Here is a 16,413-nt window from a genome sequence, read left to right on the forward strand (position 1 = left end):
ACTTTCTCCATTGATGATTTTGCTTCTCACAACCAGCAAACCTAGTCCTCTCTAAACCTAAAATAAATGTTGAAAAACACTTTTCCTGGGTTCTGCTACCCACCTCAGGCTGCCATGCCCTCCTCTCTATTTAGTCCTCACCTCGCCATAGTTCATTTAAACAACTAGTCTACATTCCTTGGGTCTCAGGTTCACCTTTTGTTGGCTTCAGTCTTAACATCAGTTAGGTTCATTTTCTTCTCCAATACACAGGTGCTTGCTTCTTTCAAAGGGCACCTCTGCTTTTCTATTTGGATGTCAGTGAAGTGATTAATACCTGAGGCAATTATTATGCATTTCTTGGACCACCCACAGACACCTCCCCCAACAGTGACACTTCCCAGCACAATAGGGGTTTTATTGTTAACTGTCTGGAGGGACCATAAAAGGAGGTATAACTAATAGCAAAGTACTTTTAAGAGTCCTGCGACATTATTTATGCCAAAATAGCACACAATATTTTTGAAAGATATTCTTTAAAAGTTAAGTGGGTAAAGTTAAACAGTCTCATCTCAAAGGAGAAAAAAAGAGAATTTGCCACAAAGAGTCGGACACGACTGAGCAACTTCATTTTCACTTTTCACTTTCATGCATTGGAGAAGGAAATGGCAACCCACTCCAGTGTTCTTGCCTGCAGAATCCCAGGGACGGGGAAGCCTGGTGGGCTGCCATCTATGGGGTTGCACAGAGTCAGACACGACTGAAGAGACTTAGCAGCAGCAGCAGCAGCAGCAGGGCCCTTTGTGGGCTTCCCAGGTGGTACAGTGGTAAAGTATCACCCGCTAATGCAGGAGATGCAAGAGACATGGGTTCAATCTCTGGGTCAGGAAGATCTCCTGGAGAAGGAAATGGCAATCCTCCAACATACTTTCCTGGAAAATTCCATGGACAGAAGAACCTGGCAGGCTATAGTCCATGGGGTTGCAGAGAATCAGACATGAATGAGTACGTGTGTGCATGCCCACACACACACACACACACACACAGGGCCCTTTGTGCTCTTCCTACTTAAGCTCCTCCCCTTAGAACCTTGATCAATGAATGAATATTCATGAACATAACATTCATATTAGGAACCCTGCTTCTTATAAGTGGAAAGGCAAGTGTACAGAGAATCTGTGCTCTTCTTCCAAGTCCGAGTGTTCTTAAAATTCCCAGAACAAAATCTGTCTTGATGATAATCATCCTTCTCAGCTAGCACTTTAGGGAGAATTTATTCCATTCCCAGAACCACCATTCGTTTAGTGTATCCCATCAATACTGAGCTGAGTTCCTCCCCATCCACAAATCATTCATTCCTTCCACACATGGTGCACCTGCTCTGCTCCTGGCATTTCCCGGTGTACTAATTTGCATTCTCTTTGGCAGAAGGAGGAAGACATGATAAATAAAATAACAGTACAGTAAATGCTGTGGGTTAAATAAAGTAGGATATTATTAAAGAATGACAGACCAAGGGAGGAATAAGGATGGGCCAACATTAGAGAGTACAGAAAGGGTCTTTAAAGAGGTGACATTTGAACTGAAGTGTGGGTGATGAGAAAGATCAAGAGGAGAGTTGCTTAGGTCGAGGGAGTGGATGTGCAGAGGACCTGAGGCTTCAGGGCATGTAGTGTTTTCTCTCCCCTGTGTTCCTGGAACTACCCTAGAGTCTCCTAGTGAGAATGCCCTTCCTTCTAATGCTACCTCACATGCTGATTTTTTAGACTCAGGAGTAACCAGACGCCTGGCTCATCTAAAATTATCACTGCCTTACTGGCTTTTACAGACTTCATCTTAATACTACATACTTGACCTTCAAGGGCTTAGAAAAGAAACTAATTCAAAGCAAGCCAGCATCTGATTCAGCAGCACCATGGTAGTGTAATATGCTACCGTTCCTTAACTGAGAATCCATAGGATATACAATTCACAGAAATTCATGCTAGGGAAAAAAAAAGACTTCTGAAAGACTGTTTTCTTCATTTACCAGTGGGTTCCAGGTAACCTGTCCAGTTAAACCCTATTACTTTGGTGGCTGGAACTTGAGAGCTGAAACTGAGCACTTCTGTTATGACAACATGCCCATCCATGTTCTGGGGCATGCTTACTGCCCACCCCCATTTATTTCTCGCTGTGGCTTCTTACCTATATATTGTTTACTTTTCATTGCCCTCTGTGAAAGTGCTTTTGTTTAAGCTGCCCCAAACCTTTTGGAAACAGAAAGTGTATAAATCATTAATCAAAAGTGCTTTCTAGACAATCCCAAGGAATTTCCTGATCTTACCCTCTCTGCCACATGACATAACCAGCTGCTCTTCCTTCCCTGTCTCTTTTCCAATCTTTTTTGGGAGAGAACTATAAATATGAATGAAACTGGCTAAGAGTAATTCCACTTTCTTGATTTCATGGTATACTACAGTGCCTTCACTCTCTTTTTTAAATTAATTTTTACTGGAGCATATTGTTGCTTTACAATGTCATGCTAGTTTCTACTGTACAGCAAAGTGAATCAGCCATATGTGTACATATATCTCCTCTTTTTTGGATATCCTTCTCATTTAGGTCACCACAAAGCCCTGAGTCGGGTTCCTTGAGCTACACAGTAGGTTCTCATTCATTATCTATTTTATATTCAGCCATAAAAAGAAATGAAGTTGGGTCATTTGTAAAGACATGGATAGACCCAGAGTCTGTCATACAGAGTAAAGTAAGTCAGAAAGAGAAAAACGAATATCATTTTCTTTTTAACACCTTTTTTCCCCATTCTGATCATTTTACGAATGAATGTATTGATATATATGTGTGTGTATTTTAGTTTCCTTCTTTTCCCACATGTCCATTCAACACAAATACTCTACAGGATTCTATTCCAGGTTGCTGCTGCTCCCTAAACATTTTTCTTTGGTAATCACTTACTACCACCACCTGTAATAAAAGATTTTTAAGGTTTATCTCTAGCTGAAACCTCTCTCCTGAGTCTATATTCCAGATTCCCTGGAGCCATTTGAACTGAGGAGTCAGAATGAGGCCTTGCCATTCTTTTACCCTCCAAACCCTTAACTCATCTCCATAACATCTCTGCCAACTGTTTATCCACTGAGCATTTGGCAGTAAACTCATCACTTTTCAAGGCAGCCCATCTACCAAGCCGGCTTTGACTGTTAAACAGTTATTCTCAATAGGATAGCAAAATCTATCTCAATGACACATGCCCACTGGTTCTAATGCTATTTTTAAGACAGTGGTAAAGACAGTTGGTGATGGAAGACTGGCATGCTCCAGTCCATGGGGTCGCAAAGGCTCAGACATGACTGAGCAACTGAACTGAACTGAAAGACAGTGGTTCAGTGGTAAAGAATCTGCCTGCAGTGCAGGAGATGTGGGTTCGATCCCTGTGTCAGGAAGATCCCCTGGAGAAGGAAATGGCAACCCACTCCAGTATTCTTGCCTGGAGAATCCCACGGACAGAGGAGCCTGGCAGGCTATGGTCCGTGGGGTTGCAAACAGTCAGACACAACTGAACAACTAAACAACAACAACTAACAGCTAAGTTACTTAAATGCCAAATTTACATTTGATACAGGGCAACGTCTGTATTATCTCCTTACTACTCTGCCATGTGGTTTTGTTATTCCCATTATGTCACTGGGGCAATTTAAAATGAGTCTAATCACTTCGCATGGCTCTTCTCCAAATGGAGAAACACACATATTCTCTAGGGAAACCACTCTACTCCAGGTTAAAAAAGTACAAATGCCTCCAATAATCACTTCTCCCATGAATGACTGGTTTCTGTTCATTAACTATTTGTATCACAAAACTGTAACCAGGGTGTCCAGAAGGAAAGAAATTCAAAACAGCATTCTAGTTGTGGTTTGAAAAATGCAGAACAATACAGAAGTGTCCTCAACTTCCTTCTAGACACTCTGTGCCTCTACTGACATAGCTAAGAGCAGACTTGTTGCTTCCTACTGAATCAACCGGGCTTTTAATCAACAACCCTGATAGATCTGGCAAAGCCTTCCCCAAGCTGAATTCAGCCTCTTCACCAGTTTGGTTTCTCCAGGTCTTAATGGCATCTGCATTACCTAGATATACAGGCTCAAATCTATGTTGGGTTTCAGGGTCTTTTCACATCTTCTAAATCTCAAAGGTGACCAAGTCTTGAAACCTCTGAGTGGAATAGGTTTTCATGATATCATCTTCCCAACTGCCTTCAGTTAGCCTTTAGATATTTTCCCAATTCAGGCCTCATCTTCTCTCACCTGAAGAGCTGAAATCGTGTTCCTGCTGCCTTCTCCTCCCCTCTGCCCAGACCTGACATGTACAGTCTGCCTCCTGTAATGTCCTATTTATTCGACACCCATGGCACTCTGCCCCTATCAAGGACGATGCTAGCTTCTCACTTGGATATTAACACCCGCCAGTATCTGTCTCCTTCTCAACTTTATCCTGTGATTTCCTGCCCGTGCTTTGTACTTCTGGAAAACTGTGCCACAAAGTATTTTTCGACTTTCCCTAGTTCTGCGCCTTTCTTTCTTTACATTGTCTCTGAGCCTGGAAGGCCATTCTTTGTTAAATTTCCATCTTTCAGTACTTAGAAAAAATGTTGCCCCCTCCAAGAAATGTTTACCAGATTCTGGTCTGACCACCTAAAATGAATCGAAAGTTCCTCACAGCATTTTATTTCTCTCCTAGAACAGAATAGTAATAGCAATTTACATACCCATTTTCTTTCTTCAACTAGCCTTTAGGTTCCTTCAGCCTCGGCTATGATTCATTTAATGATACTAAATCCCAATTCTCAGTGGTAAAGAATCTGCCTGCCAATGCAGAAGACGCAGGAGACTTAGGTTTGATCCCTGGGCCAGGAAGATCCCCTGGAGGAGGACAAGGCAACAAACTCCAGTATTCTTGCCTGAAAAGTCCCATGAGCAGAGGAACTTGGCAGGAGGGTACCGTCCACGGGGTCACAAAGAGTCGTTCACGACTTAGCGACTGAGCACTGCTGCTGCTGCTGCTAAGTCGTTTCAGTCGTGTCCAACTCTGTGCGATCCCATAGACAGCAGCCCACCAGGCTCCCCTGTCCCTGGGATTCTCCAGGCAATAACACTGGAGTGGGTTGCTATTTCCTTCTCCAATGCATGAAAGTGAAAAGGGAAAGTGAAGTCGCTCAGTCGCGTCCGACTCTGTGCAACCCCATGGACTGCTGCCTACCAGGCTCTTCCGTCCATGGGATTTTCCAGGCAAGAGTACTGGAGTGGGGTGCCATTGCCTTCTCCGCGACTGAGCACACATATTCCCAATTACAGAGTAAGGCTCCAGTGAGTTGCATTAATTGTGAATAAGGAGGCAGGAAACGAAAACGGTGAGAGGGATGAGTAGCTGAATCTGAAGGCTAGTTGGGAACAGAATGCAAACACTTGGAAAACCAGACCCACACGGGCCATTAACAGGTGCACCAAAAGACCACTCTTTTTCCATCATTTCTGCCTGTTCATAATTTAATTTTTTAGATTGTAGGGTCCAATGTCAAGCACAGTTCCAGTTCTTCCTTCTTTTTCCGTGAGATCTAACCAGACTTGACCAGACTTGGACTTTCCTGGGGCTAGTGGTCAGGGGCCAGAACACTCAGTGCAACATAGATTTTGGTTGTAATCAGCAGCTTCACTGTAATTACTTTCAGTGTTTCTGCTAAGCCATAAATCCACATTCCCTTAAAAATAATCTCCTCCAAACACACTTGTCACTCCCTCAAAGTCTTAATAAATAGTTTGGATGTTAAGTCATTGTGCTGTCCACTGCTCAATAAAACAATGTGCATTTATTCATTGCTGGTATTTTAAAACAAAATGTAAAGATCTCTTTGTCACACAAAAAAAGTTAATTTTATGCAAGATGGACTTAGGAGTAGTGACATTTAAAAAGAAAATTTGGAGCAGATTTTCTATCAATGCAGTTGAATTTGAGTATCACCTACAAGAATTTTTAACTATTCAACATAACCTATGTCAAGTCAAGAAAAGTGCTCTACATTTTTTTCCATCCCGGAATTTACACTTATTTGATGAAATTCTACCTCACGAAACACCACTTGTATTACTCCGATGTTCAGTCAATGAAAAAACTGAATTAAGGGGAAAAAAATTACCTTCTTAAGATTGGATCACATGAATTTACAAAACAGGAGGTGGTTACATAATACAGCAGAGTTACATAATAATGTCCTGAATGACATTATACCTTAAGAAGTACTAAGTTTGTAGCTAATAGTCTCGTTTTCTGAGCCCAGTCTTTCTGTTTTTTACTTGAGTTTCATTCTTACCTCAGTGTACCTCCCCTTGGATTTTCAAGCTACACAAGCATCAGGTCAGTTATTTCCTGCTCTCAACTCATAAACAAAAAGGAAAACCATACCCATATACTCAGACACTGACACTCAAAATCATCTTTTTAAAATATTAAACTTTGGTGACAATTCCAATGTACAAGAATTTCTCTATCACTTGCTTTTCAGCATAAAAAAATACACAGAAATATATAGCATAGCTATGCCTTGCTGCTGCTGCTGCTGCTAAGTCGCTTCAGTCGTGTCCGACTCTGTGCGACCCCATAGACGGCAGCCCACCAGGCTCCCCCGTCCCTGGGATTCTCCAGGCAAGAACACTGGAGTGGGTTGCCATTTAGTGCTTTCAAAAAAGATACTCATTTTCCTCTGGTTTTATCTGGTGAGTCTTGCCCACACGAAACTCATAGGTCACCAGCAAAATGCTATATAGTAGTTCCGAGTGAAATAAATTGAGAAATAGGTTCGAACCCCAAATTACTACAAATGGTTACTTATTAACGGCCCAATTAAAGCTTTGAAGATAAGTAAGTTAAATCTGCTGGCTGAAATGAGCTTATTTTCAAGTTAATTCATTCATAATGCCAATTCTTTCATTACTATATATAGCTAAATTAACTGTACATTCACAGCATTTTGCTAGCAAGGACTTGAAGCCTTCACCCTGGTTTTACAAATGATATCAAATCATCCTAGATTAGGTAAAATCTAGTTGCTAGACTTAGAAATCACGTAGGTGATTTCAACAAGTAGGTGCTGAAGATGGTTTTCTTTAAAAACAAATTTCTTTTTTTTCATGAAAAGAGTATTCTGGATTTCTGGTCAATTGTGTTGTTTTAGTTGCTAAGTCATGTCCAACTCTTTTGTGACCCCCATGGGCTGCAGCCCACCAGGTTCCTCTGTCCATGGGATTTCCAAGGCGAGAATACTGGAGTGGGTTGCCATTCCCTTCTCCAGGGGATCTTCCCAAGCCAGGGATTGAACCCAAGTATCTGTCATTGGCAGGCAGATTTTTTACCACTGAACCACCAGGAAGCCCCTCTGGTCAATTTACTATATTACAAAAAGATTGTTATCAGTGAAAGAACTGTAATCATATTGGGGGAAAAAAATGACAATATATTTATTGTATGGGAAATGTGGGTCCTCAGGAGGGGTGGGGTTATCACTTTCTCTGTCTCCCTTTGCTTACCCCCTCCCCCAACATACCCGAAATAATATCCCAATTATATATACCCAGGGTAGCCTTAAGTGGGGGGAGAGGGGTAGGCACAGTACGCCTGTATGCAGACAAATGTGGTCACTTTAAAGAGGGAGATTTGGGAGTTGGGGTGGGCCCACAAAGACGGCTGAGCCTCAGGTCTTCTATAGTTTGGACTTGGTGGCTGGTAAATCATCCACCGAGCTCCAGCGAACCACTTCCTATTTTCCCTTCCCCTTATCTGAGCCTCTGCTTAAAGCTTTCTTTAGGAGCAGAGATTTCTACACTTGGAAGTCAATGAGCCTAAAATTCCTAAATCCTCAGGAGATCCTTTCTCATTACTTCCACATCATCTCGTTATGACTTGTAAACTAAGAACACCCAGGGCTCAACTGATGCAAACAAAATAATACTAAGTTGAAGAAGCTTCTTTGTGAACTTGCAGAAAGAGGCCATGTTTAATCTTTTTTTTTTTTTGTATCCAAAATCATATCGCAGGGCCTGGCACATAATATATGCTTGAGAATGTTTATAAATGAATAAATGTTCACTTAACAGGTTGGTTAAACAAGCTGCTCAGGAAAGAATAACATGGCAACATGGCAGATACTAGGGGAACAGCTTTCATATTAATTAAGGACCCATTAATCAAGACAAATACTGACAAGAAACAAAAATGCCTTTAAGCACTTACCATCTACTGGATGCTTCTTGGGTTTATCTTAATTATTGTAATTATTCTTGGGTTTATTTTTCATTGTTTAACTCTAGTACAGTATTGGAGAAGGCAATGGCACCCCACTCCAGTACTCTTGCCTGGAAAATCCCATGGACGGAGGAGCCTGGTAGGCTGCAGTCCATGAGGTCGCTAAGAGTCAGACACAACTGAGCAACTTCACTTTGACTTTTCACTTTCATGCAGTGGAGAAGGAAATGGCAACCCACTCCAGTATACTTGCCTGGAGAATCCCAGGGACAGGGGACCCTGGTGAGCTGCTGTCTATGGGGTCGCACAGAGTCGGACACGACTGAAGCGACTTAGCAGCAGCAGCAGCAGTACAGTATATAACAGTTGCATGTGCGTCCTAAGTCACTTCAGTCATGTACTCTTTGTGACCTTATGGTTGTGACCTTATGGACTGCAGCCCACCAAGCCCCTCTGTCCATGGGATTCTTCAGGCAAGAATACTGGAGTGGTCTGCCATGCCCTCCTCCAGGGATCTTCTCAACCAAGGGGTCAAACCCGTGTCAAAAAAAAAAAAAAAAAATAAGTCTCCTGAATTGGCAGGCAGGTTCTTTACCGCTAGTGCTGCCTGGGAAGTCCCATAACAGTTCCATAGTGATTGTCAATACATGACAAATTATGGACATCATTTCATTTAATCACTCAACATTTTTAAGATACATACAATCAGTCTTCAATTTACAGATAATGATACTAAGACTCAATAATGTTAAGGCTAAATCTCTGGCTGTTTGCATCCAAAGTGAACTCTTTCTACCAAATTGCATTCCCTGCTTCTAAAGTCTCTTTCAAGGGGAATTTTCCGTATGCTTTTTCACACCCTTTAAATTAAATCACACAGTTGCCACTCTTGTTACAGCAGACTTTCAAATCTTTGTTGATTTTGATTAACTGAAGCCTGAAAAAGGAAAAAAGTTGAGGGAAAAAGGGTGGAGATTTGAGGTAGTTTTCTTAGAACCAAAATGGATTCATAAAATCTCTAGATTAGACAGCCTGTCATAATATGCCAAAAAACATAAAAACTAAGCCCCTATCATTTATTGAAATACAGACTGTTGTCAACTTTCACAAAAGAATTTTCCTTGAATTTAACTCATGATGCCACTGGGAAGCCCCAAGATAATTAAAGAAATGAAATAAACACTTACCTGCTCATTCATTTATGTCATAATTTCCCCTGGGTTGTGTCTGTTTATGTAATGCCATGGCTCTTGAATTATAACCTTTGTATTTCAACAGCCAATCAGAAGTTCCTTGAAAAGCCTGTGACTTAATCCAAGGAAGTAAATATTTGCTTTGTGAACCACATTCATTGTCTATAATAAAATTATATTTATTGACACAGAGTTTTTTTTTTTAATCTCAAACACAAAGTTTAAGGAATTCAGAGAGATTTTAGATGTTTATTACTCATGCTAGAATTTCAAGTATAAAGCACTTATAGAGTTTAGCAAAAAAAGCCTGCACATCTAGTAAACAGTAGAGCAAGAATGCAAATCCAGTTCTATTTGAAACTTTGAAGCTTTTCTGATCCACCAGACCTCACTGTTCCTCCTAAAGGGGCCTCTTGTTCATTATAAATTCCAGGTTCACACATTCTGTATTACTGAGGCTTTACAATATTTGATAAACTGCAACCAGTAATAATTATACAAAATTTTACACTTTCTAGGTAGTTTAACAGCTAAGGGGCTTTATAGATTTTCCAAGCTAAATATTTAAGTTTTTGCCAATTGTCTATGCTGCTGCTAAGTCGCTTCAGTCGTGTCCGACTCTGTGCGACCCCATAGACGGCAGCCCACCAGGCTCCCCCGTCCCTGGGATTCTCCAGGCAAGAACACCGGAGTGGGTTGCCATTTCCTTCTCCAATTGTCTATAGACACAGAATTAAAAAATTAAAAACCAGGAACTTATCAGAGCACTCAATCACATGAAACACTACAGCACAGACTCATTAAGGTACCAGATTAGTCTCAACTTTTAAATATTTAAGTTTCACCTCCAGTTAAAAAAATGAGGTAAGTTAGGATTCCAATACGACATGGCCTTATAATGAAACTTACTTGATTTCATTCTGGTGAGAAACTTCAATTAATGCTCTGGAGGCCCTCCATCGACTTGCCTATTTCCTTTCAATCTCACTTATCTAGGGAAATCTCAAAAGTTTACACTGGCAACTGGCAGAAACTGTCAATGAAAATCTGAGAACTTGTCATGTTGTGTGTTGGGTTGGCCAGAAAGTTCAAGTTCTTCTGTAAGATACATCCTTCTTGTTAGTAAGGTGTGAGTGTACGTGCATAGTACACAAAAATGATAGACCTCAACGAGCAAGAGGAAATATGTGCTTTGGAAGGACCAAGCATGGTGGCAAGTGGCAGTAAGTTATGGACACCATAGCAGCCCTAATTGCATGGCTGATCCTTCTCCAGCCTTTGGTGACGTTTACTTCACTCCACGTGAGAGGGAGTCAGTTCAACTACAATAATCCCAGTAGTCTGCCACTTGTCTTCTTTGTCACTAAGCACTTGCTTTCTTTGTTTGCTTGTGCCTTGTCTCTTAAAATTAACATTAGCATTTCAAATAAATAAAATCATTCAGAATACAGTGGACAAGGTGGCAGAAGACTTGAACAAGTGATCCTCAAGACAAAAAAAAAAAGCTGCTGTAAGCATGTCGAATAAAATTATAAGCATTCTTAGTAACCAAAGAAATAAAAGTTTGAAAATATCATTTTCACACATCAAATTAGTAATGATTTTTTAAAAGATGATATTACTTCAGAAAGATCTAGAAACCCTAAGTATCAAGCCTAAAGGAAAAAAATGCCATAAAAACCTATGCCTAAGAATGCACATCACTTAAAACAGTAAAATATTGGAAATAACATAAACATTGAAAGATTAACTAATAAACTGAAATGCATAAGGTGAACTATTTTGCAGTCACTAAATTATATTAAAAATACTGATTTCAGTTTCTTGGAAAATGCCAAAAAAGTAATGTCTGTTGTTTGTAAAAGCAAGTATGAAACTCTATAATGTGATTCTAATTCTTTAAAAAAAAAATGCCTGTTGACTCATAGGAAATGAATTGGTCATAAACTGCCCCATATATTCAGTAGCAGTTTTTTAGGCTTTGGAAGACATGCTAGGCACATACCCAGCACTTTATATACACTGTACTATATTTATGCTTGCAAACATCTCAGGAAGTGAGTGTTTATCCCTATTGTTATATCTGAAGAAACTGAGGCTCAAAGCAGGTAAGTGATTTGACCATGGTGACAAAGCTATTAAACAGAGGAGCCAGGACAAAAACTAAAGTCAACTTGCCCCAAAGCTTGTGTTCATCATGCCCATGCCTGCCCACAGGTAATTTAAACTCTAATCAAAGTTTGGAACAGATCAACAATAGCAGTATTATGGCAAAAACACGAATATTCACAAAGTGACAATTCTAAAAATGGCTTCCTCCAAAGATGCAGGACTATGAACATGATCCTTAGACTCTCAGACTAGTATATTTGGTAATGAACATGAGCACTCTTCTAAACAAATGTAAAAATCAAGGAAATCTTTTGTGATCTTTGCCAACTCTGCAAAATTCATTCATTGAATAAGCTCTTATTTAATATTTGCCTGTTGCCAGATATTATGCTAGGTATTGGCACAGCAGCAGGAATAAAAAGAGAAAGGAATTTTTTGGGGATATTAGGGAAGTCTCTGGGGGGAAAGTGGAGATGGGAAGAGATGGTGAGGGTAAATATAATATAACATTAAAAGACCTGGCTACCTAAATCTAAGGAGTGTTTCATTTCTTTAACACTTCCATAAACATTTATAGTATTTCTGAGGATCCAGGTCACTCCCTGGAAATAACACATAATTTTAAACCTCTATAATGAATTCACATTTATACTCTACCTGTAATAATCAAGTGAAATAAAATACTTTTTACTATCATGTTACCTGATGGTTCAGTGGGTAAAGAATCCACCTGCAATGCACGAGACACAGGAGATGATGTGGTTTTGATCCCTAGGTCAGGAAGATCCCCCTGGAGGAGGAAATGGCAACCCACTCCAGTATTCTTGCCTGAAAAATCCCACAGATAGAGGAGCCTGGTGGGCTACAATCCGAAGGGCTGCAGAGAGTTGGACACAACTAAGCACAGCACATAAGCAACTTTATTCTCATCCACGATGTGTACAGTGGCCCTTGTATTTGCCCTTCTGGGTGGTGCAATATATTTTCATTGTTAAGTAAGCAGAGTTGGGCTATCCGAAAAAGAATTCTCAGCAGAAATGCAGTTGGATAGGTTCCCATCTCTCTTGGCTCCATATTTCCTTATCCATGCCCACCTTTCACTTTTCCAGAAAAGCCCATGTCTTTTAGCAAATGGGTTTCTAATATGAAAGCCACTATCTCTACAACTGCAAATTAACAGGTAAATGCTTTCTTACTTTTAATCCTCAAGTCAACCAGAATTTTTATCAATTTACTTTTGGATTTGGCTGTTATAATAAGGTCAAATGGGTGAGGATATAAACATTTCTCCTTTCCTTCAAAGGCCCTGGCCCTAGTGGTAAGAAATGTTAAGGAATTTTTGAAAATTATTGCTATTATTTTAAAAAGCCTAAGATGTTTAGGACAACTCTTCATGAGCCCATGGACTGTAGCCCACCAGGCTCCTCTGTCCTTGGAATTCTCCATGCAAGAATACTGGAGTGGACAGCCATTCCTTTCTCCAGGGGATCGTCAGGATCCAGGGATTGAACCTGGGTCTCCTACATTGCAGGCAGATTCTTTACCATCTGAGCCAACAAGGAAGCCCAGATTTCTGTAGAAAGATCCCTAAAGGCAGAGAGATATCTATTTGAGCAGGGAAAGCTGGATGCCTTATTAATGAACAGGAATAGCAAATTAACTCTTTTTGTTAATTTTCTTTCGTAGGGATTAAAAACCAAGGAATAGTTGAGAAGCCAGAGCAAGAGGGTAGAATTTGGCACAACAAACACCTTCTGTTGCTTGTTTTGTAAATTAGATGGGTCTCTTGAAATGGCAACCCACTCCAGTGTTCTTGCCTGGAGAATCCCAGGGACGGGAGAGCCTGGTGGGCTGCCATCTATGGGGTCACACAGAGTCGGACACGACTGAAGCGATTTAGCAGCTTAATCTTTCAGACTACAAATTCAGGAAGAAGGATAAGGTGCCCATGGCTCTGAGATCAGGTGGCATTGTCATGGAGATTCATCTCATTTAATAAATGATACCATCCAATCTTTTGTAAATAAACACTTTTCTCATCTCCAAAAACTGTAAATAAACTACCCTACCATGACTTCTTTAAATACAGTTTTTTAGATTATTAAAATAGTGAATGTCTACTCTCCCACGAGTGTGATAATTATTGTTTTAGTTAATGCTAACAGAAAAAACAGCTTAATAATAGTAACTTAGTTGGAGGAGGTCAAACGGCTCATTCATTTGAATTAATGAATACAAATCAGCTTTTCATTAGGTATTAGTGCAAAATGTATGTTTCACAGATAACTGCTATTGTTGTCATAAGAAACAATACAATTTACCCAAAGTGTTTCACAGTTTCGAAAGTATTTAATACACATAAAGTCTAGCAGCTATGAAACCAAGACAGAAAGATTATTTCTCATTACAAGAGTGAAAACTGTTTCTCATTTCTCCAATTAAATGATTTTCAGAGGGTTCACCACCCGGAAAACCAGTGTATGTGAATGCGGAAATGCAGACGACAGTCTCAGAAACGCTTATTTTAAACGGGAATCAAATACAAGATTGCTCCTCATTATTATTTGTGACAACCATCCCATGATGGAAAGAGTCTGGCTGTATAACAATTTTTAAAAAGAAAAAGAAACAACTGTGGGAAGACTGCAAAGTTCTCTAGACAAACCTTCGAGTGCCTCTTTTTAGAGAAGAAAACGTTTATGTAAAGGTCAGAGTGGCTAGGAAAACTACTATGCCAGGAGCCAGGGTCAGTCTTGCCAGAGCGACCGAGATTGTCCCAGGTGAGTGAGTGTCCTTTCAGGGGTTCCGGACGGAGGTGGGGGGCGCAGGGCGTGTCTCCCGCACACTGGGCATCTTTTTTGGCCAAGGCGACCCCTGCTCTGTCTCCAGGAGCCCAGGGACTCCCGAGGCTGGCGCGGGCTGCCGGGGAAGCCCTGCCAGCAGCCTCCCGCTCGCCAGGAGCATCTCCCCATCCGTGGTTTCCGAGACCAGCTCTGTCTCTCCGCCATCCTCAAGTCCTCCGACATTTTTCAGAGACAGGGAGGCAGGGAGTAGAGGAAACGGCCGAGTGTCTGCACCCAGCCTTTGCCGCAGCACAAGAAGAGGCAGAGGAGGAGGAAGGCTGGCGAGTCAGCCGCTATTAAACTGGAATTCTAGCGATAATGGAAAGAATCAGCATCACCTATAGCAAGAGTCCCGGATACACCCACCCCGGCAGCGGTTAGGGGTTTGGTGGGCGTTCCACCTCCTCGCCCCTGGATGGCTGTGAAATCTACCCCAAGCAGTGCACACTGGAACTCCCTTTCCTCTGACCAAAAGGAGGGCAAAGAACAAAAGAGAGGCCCCCATCCCCTACACACACACACACACACACACACACCTCAGCTATTTTACCGACGCTCAAGGTATGCATTTTTGCACTGACCCCACCCCCCTCCCCTTACACCTTCCCCACCTGCATTTTCCCAAAGGTAAAGAAAGAAGAAAATACCACCCCGAGGTGCTCGTTCGATTGGACACTGTTAATTTCACATTCGGTTTGCTAACAAGCAGCCGACCGAATCTACTGGACCTTGCGCCCCCGCGGGGTCTGCCGCCGCCGCCCCCCGGCCCTCGCTCGGATCCCCAAGGCGCCGGGCTCTCCGCTGGGGGAACCCGGCTCGAGGTTCCCGGGGCGGACAGAACACTCGCCCAACGGGTCCGCAGCAGCCGGAGGGCGACGAGCGCACCTCGCCTAGGCTGCAACGCGGGATTCAACTTCCCAAACCCGCGGCGCGGCCCCCGCTTCCTCCCGCGGGGCCCCCGGGCGGCCGAGAGATCCCCCGCGCCGGCCGACTCCCCCGCCGGCGCACCGACAGTTGCACTCTCCGCCCCCTCTTTCCTTCCCCTCCGCACCCACCCCCTATTACCTTAAAAAAAAAAAAATGCACCCATCGGTGCAAAGCAGACATTTTGATGCCATTGACTTAGCACCGCTCAGGATCGGAAGCAACATCTTACCCAGTCGCCTGGAGGTGTGGGCAGCGCAGCGATGGGTCCGGGGGCGCGGGGCTGAGCGGCTCGGTCCTCTAGCGGAGCCGGTTTGCTGCCATCCGCCCAACTTCAGCACCCGGCGGGCGAGGAGAGAGGGAGCCAGGCGGTGATGAAGGGGCGGGGGGGCGGGGGAGGAGGGAGAGGTGGGCGGGGAGGGAGCGGGCGCCGCTAGGCAGCGCGCATGCGCCCCGCGGGCGGGCGCAGCCCCTCGCCCGGCTCGGCCGGAGGTGCCGCCGCGGCCCCCGGCCGCGTGAGTCACCGCCCCGCCCCTCCCGGGCCTCCGGCCCCCGCGCGCCCGCCTCGCCTCGGCACCCGCTGCGCTCGGGGACTCGGTGTGGAGCTCCGGGTCGCCGCCCCTGGGGTCCGCGGCTTCGCGGGCACCTTGGGAGACCTGGGAGCCTCCCTGGATGAGACAGGCTCTCGCGCCTAGACGCCTTCCAACTTCAGGTTCCCCCGCAGCCCGCGTTCATTTTGCAGTTTAGGAGATGATGTGAAAACAGAAGCCTGTCTTTTAAGAAACAAAACAGGTGCAAGAAGGGTGGGGGGCGGGGGGAGTGTCCCATTGGAAGCCGCCCCTGGGGGTTCAAAGAAGTATGAGGTTAAATTAAGCAAGTGTTGCTTCCCAGGGGACTCTACTTTTATCACGGGTTCTTATTGTACTGAAGTCCTCAGCCCCGAATCTGACCCTCTTCCCTAAGAATGATCGCAGGTGCTCTCTTTCAAGGGCCTGGGCATATGTCTTGTCTCGGACATCAGGACCCCTGGAGCCAGAATTTTGAGTGAGAGAAGCTGATGTCAGGGC

The 16,413-nt window shown here is 43.1% G+C and overlaps 1 protein-coding gene across 1 annotated transcript in view; it reads right to left on the reverse strand.

The window, feature by feature from the left end:
- Positions 1-15,712, reverse strand: part of RGS17 (regulator of G protein signaling 17) — a 102,515-nt gene extending 86,803 nt beyond the window's left edge. The window contains exon 1 of the mRNA XM_055536025.1: positions 15,579-15,712. The gene's annotated coding sequence lies outside the window, so the exon portion shown is untranslated. The remainder of the gene's footprint in view (positions 1-15,578) is intronic.
- Positions 15,713-16,413: the final 701 nt, after the last annotated feature.

The sequence above is a fragment of the Bubalus kerabau genome, chromosome 9 (assembly GCF_029407905.1).
Source record: "Bubalus kerabau isolate K-KA32 ecotype Philippines breed swamp buffalo chromosome 9, PCC_UOA_SB_1v2, whole genome shotgun sequence".
NCBI lineage: Eukaryota > Metazoa > Chordata > Mammalia > Artiodactyla > Bovidae > Bubalus > Bubalus kerabau.